This window comes from Limanda limanda, chromosome 1 (genome assembly GCF_963576545.1).
Source record: "Limanda limanda chromosome 1, fLimLim1.1, whole genome shotgun sequence".
Lineage (NCBI taxonomy): Eukaryota > Metazoa > Chordata > Actinopteri > Pleuronectiformes > Pleuronectidae > Limanda > Limanda limanda.
This window is the reverse complement of record NC_083636.1, coordinates 11,745,990-11,756,519: the sequence shown is the minus strand read 5'-3', so window position 1 is coordinate 11,756,519 and position 10,530 is coordinate 11,745,990. Positions and strand designations below refer to the sequence as shown.

At 40.5% G+C, this 10,530-nt stretch overlaps 1 long non-coding RNA gene across 1 annotated transcript; it reads left to right on the top strand.

Moving 5' to 3' along the window:
* Positions 1-7,574: 7,574 nt before the first annotated feature.
* Positions 7,575-9,481, top strand: LOC133014356 (uncharacterized). Its single transcript, XR_009681448.1, has 3 exons — positions 7,575-7,640; positions 8,511-8,555; positions 9,436-9,481. It is a non-coding gene; the product is annotated as an uncharacterized LOC133014356 (long non-coding RNA).
* Positions 9,482-10,530: the final 1,049 nt, after the last annotated feature.

Here is a 10,530-nt window from a genome sequence, read left to right as displayed (position 1 = left end):
GCGGAAATACACTGAAGATTAACGGGTCATGTGATGCAGCCATGGATGCACACTGCAAAAAGAGACAACAATCCGAGGATCGTACCACGTTTATAAAATAGCCTCATTGAAAATGCTGTAAAAAAATTGCAAAAAATTAGATTACTAATGCATAAGAATCAAAAGCATTGCTCGAATCCCTGCTTTTTACTCTTATGCATTAGTAATCTTATTATTGCAATTTAAATGTTTAACAACATTTTTAATGATGAAGTGCAGACAGGAGGAGCACAGCTTTATTTTTAATTTGCACACGTAAACCACTTTACTAGTAACAAGTTATACTGATATATATATTTATACCAATAATTTGATTTATATACACTGAACAACATTTCAAGGGTTGACTGGCTACAAATGAATGAGACATTTTTTACAGTGCGGATGAGCATAGATTAATAATGCTTGCAGAGCAGCAGGTCAAAGGTGAATCAGGCCGGTGGTCATTACAGTAATAGAAACCTGAGCTCATAGTGCACAACAGTCATTTCTTGAGTGCTGCACAGTGAGTTAGTGCTCAGATGTTCAGGGAACCATCCTCTCCTACACCCTAATAATAAATATGTATATTATTAATATATTATAACTTGACATTGGGTTTATTGTTTGTTATTATGTAACCAAGTCAACAAAAAATATAATATATATTAATATGTTATCAATGCATAATAATCTCCAGCAATAACTGAAATCAGAAAAGTGGTCATTGATCCAGTGAAATATCCACTTAATAATAACTTGTAAAAACTAGTGCCTCATTATTGGATAATTAACAGCAGACTTAATAGCTCACTCTGCTATATAAAAGCCATCTGCTCATAATCACCTGCCACCATGCACGTGATAGGCGTTGCTGTTGTGGAAAAAACTACAGTTATTGTAATACACACATATTCCCAGTAGATAGAGCCATTACACAAAGGACAGCTTTTGCCCACAGATAAGGATCTTTTTTTTTAACAGTGTGTATTTTGGAAACACTTCAAACCCACATCTGAGAAACAAATCAGGAGTGGAAAAACATTGAACAGGTTCATCTCATGTCAATAAAGCCATCATGGAACTTGGAAGCTGAAAAGGCTGGGCTTGGTGCCATGTACGCCATCAACTTGCATGTGTGTGAATGTTTGTAATTGACTTGTATTTAGTCACCTTGTACGTGGGTTTGTGTCTCCTTTGTGTCTACTGGGTTTAGCACAACATTGGCAGCATAGCTGGATTATCAACATTGTTCAAACATCTGACCCATGTGTAACTGGGCTAAACCATGTTTCTGGTTATTTTTAGAAGGTGTATCCTTGGATGGAGGGGGTTTTCCTTTATAAACCTGTTTATAAGGGCAGGGTTTTAACTTACTTACTTATTACTTAACTTGACTGCTTTATGGTCCTGTTGATGACATTGCACAACACTGCATTTAAAAGAAGTGCAGAGCTTGACAGTAAAACGCAAGTGAGGCTATATTGCTCTACCAGTTTTCCCTTGGGTTGCTGCTGCCTCACAAATGTATGGTATGCTGTCTTCACCTCTTTACGGGAATGTTTCAGACAAGTATTTAAGTGAATCAGGACTATCAAATAACCTGTGATTATGTTAAAAGTGCTCGGAGGCTGTGGTTGGGTAAAACTCTTCCCTGACTCATTCCCAGCATTAGGCCATCAAGAAGTTCAGATGTTGCCTCAGGACATCCCCGTTGTTTTGCGGGAATCGCTCTGATAAGCAGCACATTCTAGGTCAATCAAAACCCGTTATTATCATGAATGCCTGGATGAAAACCAAAATGATTATATTGCAATATAAGATGCAACGATTTGGTTGTCAACAAGTTTCCTTACTTTTTGAGTAAAACCAACTTGTTGCGTTTTACAGTGCACAATGTTTGCTTCAACGCTTTATGTTAGGAAACTTTGCAAGTATGGAGAGATAAAAAAGAATCAACATAGCCTAAAAATCATTAACGTATGAAACAATTCTGTGAAATAATTAATATCTTAAAGACATTGATAATTGATATAAAGCTGCTACAATCAATAGTTTTGACAATAACACTGATCAAATCACTACATGAATTGTAAAGCTCAGGATACATGCAGTATGCTACCTGCTGGCGACACACTTTAGCGACTAACTTTTGCGACTTGCGGAAACCCCCCCATCCACGTGAATGCTTATCTTGCCCATGTTGTCACAATTTTTCCATTTCAAGATAAAAGGCAACAACACATAATAAAGAGATAAAAATAAGGACATAACAGTCTTAATGTTCCAGGATAGTGAATCTTCAAGCAAAATGTAGCTCTGCAAGGTGTTGGCCTATGTTTGGGTGTGTGGTTTAAGCACAGAGCCAAGAGGAAGTATCCTCTCTAAAACGGGAGGTAAATGTCAGTTATAACTATGATGAATCAATGCCTTGGGTGAAAGTAATTGTCTTGTTGGCAATCAGGGGATTAGAAACGTGTCACTCTTTAACATTTACTCAACCAAAGAACCTTTTTTCCACAACTTGTTCAACCCTGAATCTCAAAATGCAATCAGCAATAATGTTCCCTGCAAATAAATAAATAGATAAAACACTCCTACCGTACCCTGCGGTTAAAGAAAAAGGTTGAACAAGGTGAACACAACATAGTGAACATTAGGCATGTATCAAGTTACAGCCATTAAATCCTTAAGGTGACTGCTTGAGTTGAATTCTTACCCTTGGGGTAATTCCCAGTAAATTACAATAAGAGGTTTTCTTTCAGTAAATACACGGTGTCCGGTAATTCTTCTATCCTCATGTAAGAATTTTTAAGTTGTCAAAATGTTTTCTCCCTTTCTGTGAATCCTGACACAGACTTACTGCTTGTTCTTTGTCACAGTTCATTGCTGTTACCACATTTTATTTCTACATGTGTCACCGGTGCTGTAATGAGAACTAGGGAGAGGATGTTCAATATGACTTGTATGACAGCAATATTACACAAGTAAGTTCAGAGAGCTCCGCCTCCTGTTTTTTTCTCCAGCTGCTTGTACACTGTATTTCCCTCCGTCCCTGACTCAGTCCATTAGACTCTGGATGCCATCACAGTGAGGATTGAATAAACAAGGAAACCTCCTCACCATCCATCCATCCATCCATCCATCCTACGACAGGTCTCTCTCCCCCCCCCCCCCCCACCCACCTCACCTGACCCTGCCACACAGAGGAATTAATACAAGAGCTCCAGCTGCTGGTGATGAAGATGATCCTGCTCATGGCTCACTGTTGCTTGGGTCTGTATGGAGCTGCAGCAGAAAGCACAGGACTGGAGAAGATTGAAAAATGCAGCACCAGGTGTTCTCAGGTAAAACTGCAGCCTCACAAGCCTTAAGAATCACATAGCAAGGCTCATTAAGTCCACTTCATACAAGAAACACGTGTATGTTTACCATCATATCTGTTAGCACACTTAGAGCTACTGCAAATTTATTTTAAATGTTCAGCATTGCTTTTGAGGTAATCCTGTCAAAGTATGAATATATCTGATTCCAGTCTGTGTCTGAGCTGTTAAATAAATTCCTGTCAGTACATGCTAATTGAACCTTTGAATCTAAGGTGAGTATGCTTTTAGTGCTGCAATTAATGCCTAAATACAAGCAGCTTCAGCTGAGCTCATGTTAATAGAGGAGACTGGTGTGAACTTCCTGGAGGCTGACGTACTTTTAATCATTTGCTCAAGCCTGAGCAGGAAACAGCAAAAGTCAGCACTGATATGGGTGCAAGCAAAAACTGCAAAACAGATTTTTTGATAGCCGGGAGAACCCTGTTGCATTCAGCGCATGACAAAGCCCTCCTTTGTGCTAACTCATCATTTTGCACTGTAATAACTCATACAAGCATACAAATATCAAGAATAGTTCTCACAGGGCATTATTTCCTGGCTGATGAGTAATCAAGGATGTGTTTTAAAAATGCTTTGTGAGCGCGCCTATGGAAATGTCCTCAGACACACACACACACACACATGCTGTTGCTTAACCTCTCTTGTTGCAGTTTCCAAATATAGAAAAAATAAGGGTATAATAATTGGTTTGAATATTTTACCACTGTTGTATAAGTGGATCATACTAAAAGGTTGGGCTTCCCCGTGAAGGAACAATGAGGATGTTAAAAGCTCCTTATTGTGTTGCCCTGGTTCTCCTTGATAATAACAACTTGTTAATCACGTCTCTTTTTCTTTCTCTCCGCTCAGGGCCTTCACTGTAAAGCCATGCCAGATTGTGAGTATGGAGACGTGTGGCCATTGTATCACATGCATGCACAAAGGACATGATTTAGCACAATAGAATATTGTGTGTGGCTGCCACGAGTCAATACTGTCAGCAACTACTATCTTGTTAAGTGTTATGATGCCAAAAGAAACTTCTCCACATGCAGAGATGCAAAATCATGATGACTTCATGATATGATGATACATGTTTCAACTCATCCCTATGAATAACAGAGGGAGATAAGTGTCACTTCCTGTGACTCGTCTATGTCTGCATGCTCCGTGTGTTGCACTACTTTTTTTAACATTTCTGTCCCTGTCCTGTGTAGATATCTTCCGTCCTCCGTGTCAGGAGGCTGCTGGGGGTCTCAAAACGTCCTCCGTGTTCCGCAACGTCAGCTTCTCCACAGTCCTGATGTGTGAGGGCAGGCAGAAGTGCTCACTGCAGCTCCGGATCAAAACTGCATTACAACTTTCAGGTAGGTTACTGTGATGGATTACAGTCGACAGCTGTTCCAGTTGCTCTGTGCGGTTGTTGCTAGGTATACGAACACGCTACCACACTGATTACAATTAGCTCAACTAAAAAGTCAAAGTACACATTAAATCATTTTATGGTTTCTTTTATTTTAGCTGGTTCTTTTCACATTAATGAATAATGTTTAAACTTGGTTTTAATTAGTTGTTTGATGCTATAAAGATGGGTCAAACATCAAGATTATCTATAATAAGTTCGTCACTGTATGTTTATGTTGTAGGATTACTGCACATTCTCTTTACAAAAGTGGTTACTAGTGGTTACCATGTCTCAACAAGGAAGTTTTTAATGCAGCTCTCAGTCAGGCCAACCCTGGTCTGGACCTAGTTAGAGATGGTTATCACTGGTGACACATTTGCAGACTAACTAAGATTAACTGTGAAGGAAGTTCTCTTTCACCAATCACGTTACACAAACAAACTTCTGCTTTTGTATTTTTTCAGTCATTTCACATTTTTTGTTCCCAATTCTAAACACGCCCGCACATTTCCGATGAGGTGTGTTCAAAATGCACACACTGGCTGAAGCATGCACACGTGTCCATATCAGCAACCATGATATCCTCATTGATGGATTTCCCGAGTATCTGGGCTGGGAATCTTTAGTCCGCTCAGCTGATTAAATGTGACACATGCTTTTCACTCTGCACGGCTCATACACCAACGCCAGGTGGATGCATTGGTAGCTTCTGAATGGTTAACAGTTCCTGCTACTGTCTAACAGTCCTTGTCTGGCCTCTGACCCTCTCTCCACAGGGTCCATCCAGGGCGTGTCAATCTGCACCTTTACTGCAGGGATGATGATGAGCTGCAGAATCCTCAAATTCACCAGATCGTCGGGGAAGGCAATGTCTGGGATGCAGGTAGAGTTAACGGCCCTGTGCATCACAAACATGAGTGTAATGCAAGAGGAGTTGTCTTCTGAGTCAGTTCCATGAAATGTTAAAGTCTGATAAGGCAAGAAAAAGTTAGTCTAGTATAAAAGGCAATTTCTTTATATATATATATATATGTATTATTCCAATAGTTTTATGTGTCAGCTATATTGATGAAGTGACACGTGACACCATTTAAAAAATGTGCCCTTTCTTTGAAGGTGGAAGTTGAAAACGACTGCACTTCCGTTTCTCCCAATCAAAGAGTGCAAGTCATGGTGAAAACTCTGCCGAGCTACTGCGGAATAACCTGGACTGGCACCTACAATGCTCCAGGTGAGAAGGCTACCTAGCATATTTGCATAATTCTGCCAATGCACGATTGCACGGGAAAAGTAAAAGCAGAAGATGAGATTTGCATGCTGCTGCAGGTATTCCAATTGCAATGATAGAAACATTATAAATGATATCTTTGTAAATGATTTACAATCAGAAAAGTGCAGAATGTGGGTGTAGCTTAAAAGTTATGCACACTAGAGTTGTGTCACATTTCTCTTTTTTCCACCAAGGTGACCATTAGCATTTTCAAGTTTGTTACTTTTCTCCGCAGCATGCATCAGTGAAGATATGAGAAGACATGTCCCTGACTGCATCAGTAAGTTCATTTCATTCTAGGCAATGCATGCATATTTATAACATACAGTATTACAAGTTTTTTGAGCCTTTAAACTCCTCATCAAAAGTTAAATATTTCAGAACAATTTAAAGATTGATATTAATAAAAGTTTAAACATCTTAGAGACCTTAAGAACTAACTTTACTCTTTAATACTAGACTCTCCAATATAAGCTTTAACATGTACATGAGTTGACAATCTTTATTATCAATACTGACCTCTGCTTCTTTCAGCTGGCAGGCTATCATATAACGTGAGCCTGGTGAGGAAGGAGCTCAGCGTCAGTGTTTCAGAAATGATGGAAGATCATAACTACAACCTTCGTCTGTGCCACAAAGATTTCCTCTGCTCTGGCACGGGGACACACTTGCTGGTCAGTCCCTCCATTGATCAGAAACTAAAGCTGACATGGTCACACCCACAGGAACATTTGCGGGACATTCAGGCGAGGGGTCGCGTGTGGGAAGTCCCCGCAGTGGGCAGGGCATGATGTATTATGTATATTAATTGCAACAGCTTTATGGCCACTGCATCACTCTAACAGGGAACCACCCTTTTTTACTGATAATCAGCGTGGTCATACTTACGATTGAATTTAAAATGTCAGAGTGACCTTTGTGACTTGAAACACTTTCTATCACTCAAGCCAATTTAAGTTGACTCATTCACTGACTCACCTGCTTTAACTGCTAATTTAATCCTAACAGAGACGCTCATTTAGAAATTGATCATGTGACTTGCGGATCGTTCAACAGCAGGAGGATAAACGTGGGACACTTGTTGTTTACCTTTCAGATAAAGAAGGAGGAACTTGGGAAGAGTGTTTCTCTCCCGTACTCGCGACCTTTGCCCTGCCTCTGCATCGAGGTACAGTTTACACAGTCAACACTCTTTTTATGATCCATGCAATAATTTGTGAGAAGGAGAATGTTCCATCCTCATTAATTACATTCCTCACAGGGGTGGTCAGCGGTGATGGATGCCCCCAGAGTCCAGGTCTGCCCATTCAAAGACCGTGAGTCACTTAGTTGCATTTGGTCACCTGACGCTTTGTGTGTGTGTTGTTCGATAACGCAGGATATGTGAGACGACAGCTTATGTTTTCCCCTCTGCTCAGGTCTCAAGGAACTATGGTTTGGAATTACCTTTGACCCACTAGAGGAGACGCTGTCCTGGGAGCTTGTCTGCCCAGTCGCGACTGTTGTGGCGCTGTGTCAAACAAGAGAGGACGGCGTGTGTGTGGACCTGCCCAATGCCTCCCGTAATGTCAGCAGAGGAAAGGTACAAACCTTCATGGAACACTTTGTGTTTACTTTGTGAGGTTTTGTAGTCTCCGAGACTGGCCACCTATCGCTAAATCACAAAATTCAAAGTTGGTCGAACAATCATCGAGATGTTCCGATACCAGAAATGCCACACACACACACGCACACACACGCACACACACGCACACACACGCACACACACGCACACACACGCACACACACGCACACACACACACACACACAGTTATTCCCTTTTGTGGCACTTATCTCATCAGACGAGTGATGGCTGCCAGGAATCTGAACTCGTGCAAAAGGTTTTGCGATTCAACATCTGTATTTCATACCTGACCTTTAAACCTTCCAGGGAACATCATTATAGAGAGAGAAGTGATACGATACTTCTGCAACAACAAGGAAGTGAAAGTCTGAGAGATTAAAGTCTGAATCAAACCTAGAACTGCGTCACTTGAGAAGGGAATTCTCTGTTGATATAAACATATCCAGTGACGCAGAGCAACTCCAAACTGCAAGATGACCTGAAAAAAATAAAAGGCTGAACCCAAACAAAAAGAGAAACATAGTACTCATACCGTTTAATATTTATCCCTGCACTTCTTGGACTCTCCACTTCTTTGCACTATTGTTGTGTTACAATTCACAGCTCCTGTATATAGGCATTCCTCCTTGTCTATACTTTCGTTCCTTAGAACATTGCACCGTTGCACTGTTTGTATTGTTTTGTGGTAAGCACACTGAGAGCCACTTTACCAAGTCAAATTCCTTGTTTGTGCAAACTTACTTGGCCAATAAAACCTGATTCTGATTTAGTTAGTGGGATCTGGTAAAAATGTCATTAAAAACTCTCTCATAACTCTTTGATTTTCAGATAAGTTTTACTGAAGTGGACCCACACCCTCAACTGTGCGTAAAGGTAACAATCACTTTATCTTCCTCTGGCTCTTTAAGAGTTTCAACTGTAGAAAAACAAAAGGGCTGACATGACACATTGGATAAAGAACAGTCATTTTTACTCATTGCAGTCGACTGTGCTTGATTTGTGTCTGGTTATGGTAATATGCTGTTTCCACAAGCTGTGGCAATAGTGCATCTTTGTTTTAGTTACTTTGCAATAAGGATTTAGCTATTTGGGGAAATTGGGGACAGAAGATTGATACCAGGGCAGAAACAGAGTCGAGAGTTTCTGACAACAACAAACATGATAACAGTCCTGATAATGTATCTCTTATGAAAGAGGGAAAACGGATGCTTTATAATATTCTCTCCTTCAAAAAGTTCCATCGATATTTCATCTTCGTGTCTCATAGTCATCTCGCTTGAATAACAAATACGAATGAGGTGAATGCAGAGTACAGACAGAAGGCTTCGTCCATTTCCATATATGCTTATCTAATGTTGAAGAAGGAAGAAAAAAAGGCAGTGGAAAGGGGGGAAGTTCAAACGCTCATCCATTCTAGCTAATTTTAGCAGGACGTAATAACTCTGTTCTCATTGTTACTGTATGCACTAAACTCTGATTAAACAGTTCACTGGAACAGAATCACTGTGAGCGTGGCTTAACCTTTAGAAAGAGTACCATTCTTTAGGAGACTGCACTTTTAGCTTAAAGGAACTGAACAGATCTTTTTTGGCGTTATTGATTTTGTGGCATGGCTTGTCTTTTCGTCAAATAAATCAAATTGCCTTTGGAATTAACAAAGATGTATTGTATTTAAAATCTCTAAAATCTCAGCAATAATGCTCATTGTATCTTTGTGTAACCGCTGCAAAACAACATCTTACGTCCTCTGCAGTTTACTGTCGGCTCTCAGTTCTGGACCAGGTGCCCCTTTGCTGATGGAAGACTCAAAGGTAGCACTCTCTCTCAATATGGCATTTTTCACATCATTTGATGGGATGGGAAAAATAAATCCACTCAGAGTTATTTCAGGACGATCGGTCGATTATATATGAAGATAACGATTGACTCTCTGCGATGCGGTGTTGTGCGATTGCTAATTTTCATCACGGCTCTGCCATTATTTTCCAGCATGGGATGTGGTTGTGACCAGACGGCTGGATCGTGAAGAAGTGGCAGTGACGTCACGTGTCAACGCCACCTTCTCTGTGGGGCTGTGTGTGACGCCTGCCGGGGCAGCTGAGTGCCAGGTCAACCAAACCCACAGGGTGCATGTGGTACGTGCATCTTGCCAACAGAGCAACAAGCACAAGTTCCAAATGATACTTCCTTATTCGCTCTTTGATGACGTTGGTTGAGGGTGTGAAACCGCAAGTGTCGTTATCAGGTCACTGACAATGCCGGAACATTTTATTCACACAAATTTTCATACCTCTCAATGACCCAGTGTGGCCTGTATGGATGCATCCGTCCCTGTTACAAGGAGCTGTCGCAACAGGTTTTTACGATGTTTGCACGTCACCTTCTCGGCTGCTCCATGTTTGTTATATATTTCATTTTTTGGTTGCTAGGAAACAATGATTTTCCTTCCGAAGGTTGTTGGAAGTTTGAACTAGCGTCTGATACAAAACAATTGAAGGTAATGTTAAAAGATCCTTAAACAAAATGAAGCAATAAAAGTTTGATATTTCTGTTAGATATAGATATTTCTGTTAGTGGGATTTTGACCATTGGAAAAGGGGCATATAACAGGATTGATCTTATTCACATCTCAACGGTTTCAACCCTCACAATTCAGACTCAGCTCTAAAAACACACAAAACATCCTGAGCTTAGGCACAGTAATTACCACTTTAAATTTGTCAGCGCATTGACAACATGTTCTTCGGCATTGTTGTTGCCGTTGATGAAGGCGTGACATTGCGCTTAAATTCGTCTTCAATCAATTCCTCTCTAGTACGGAACAGTGACCATGACGACGCCCCCAACC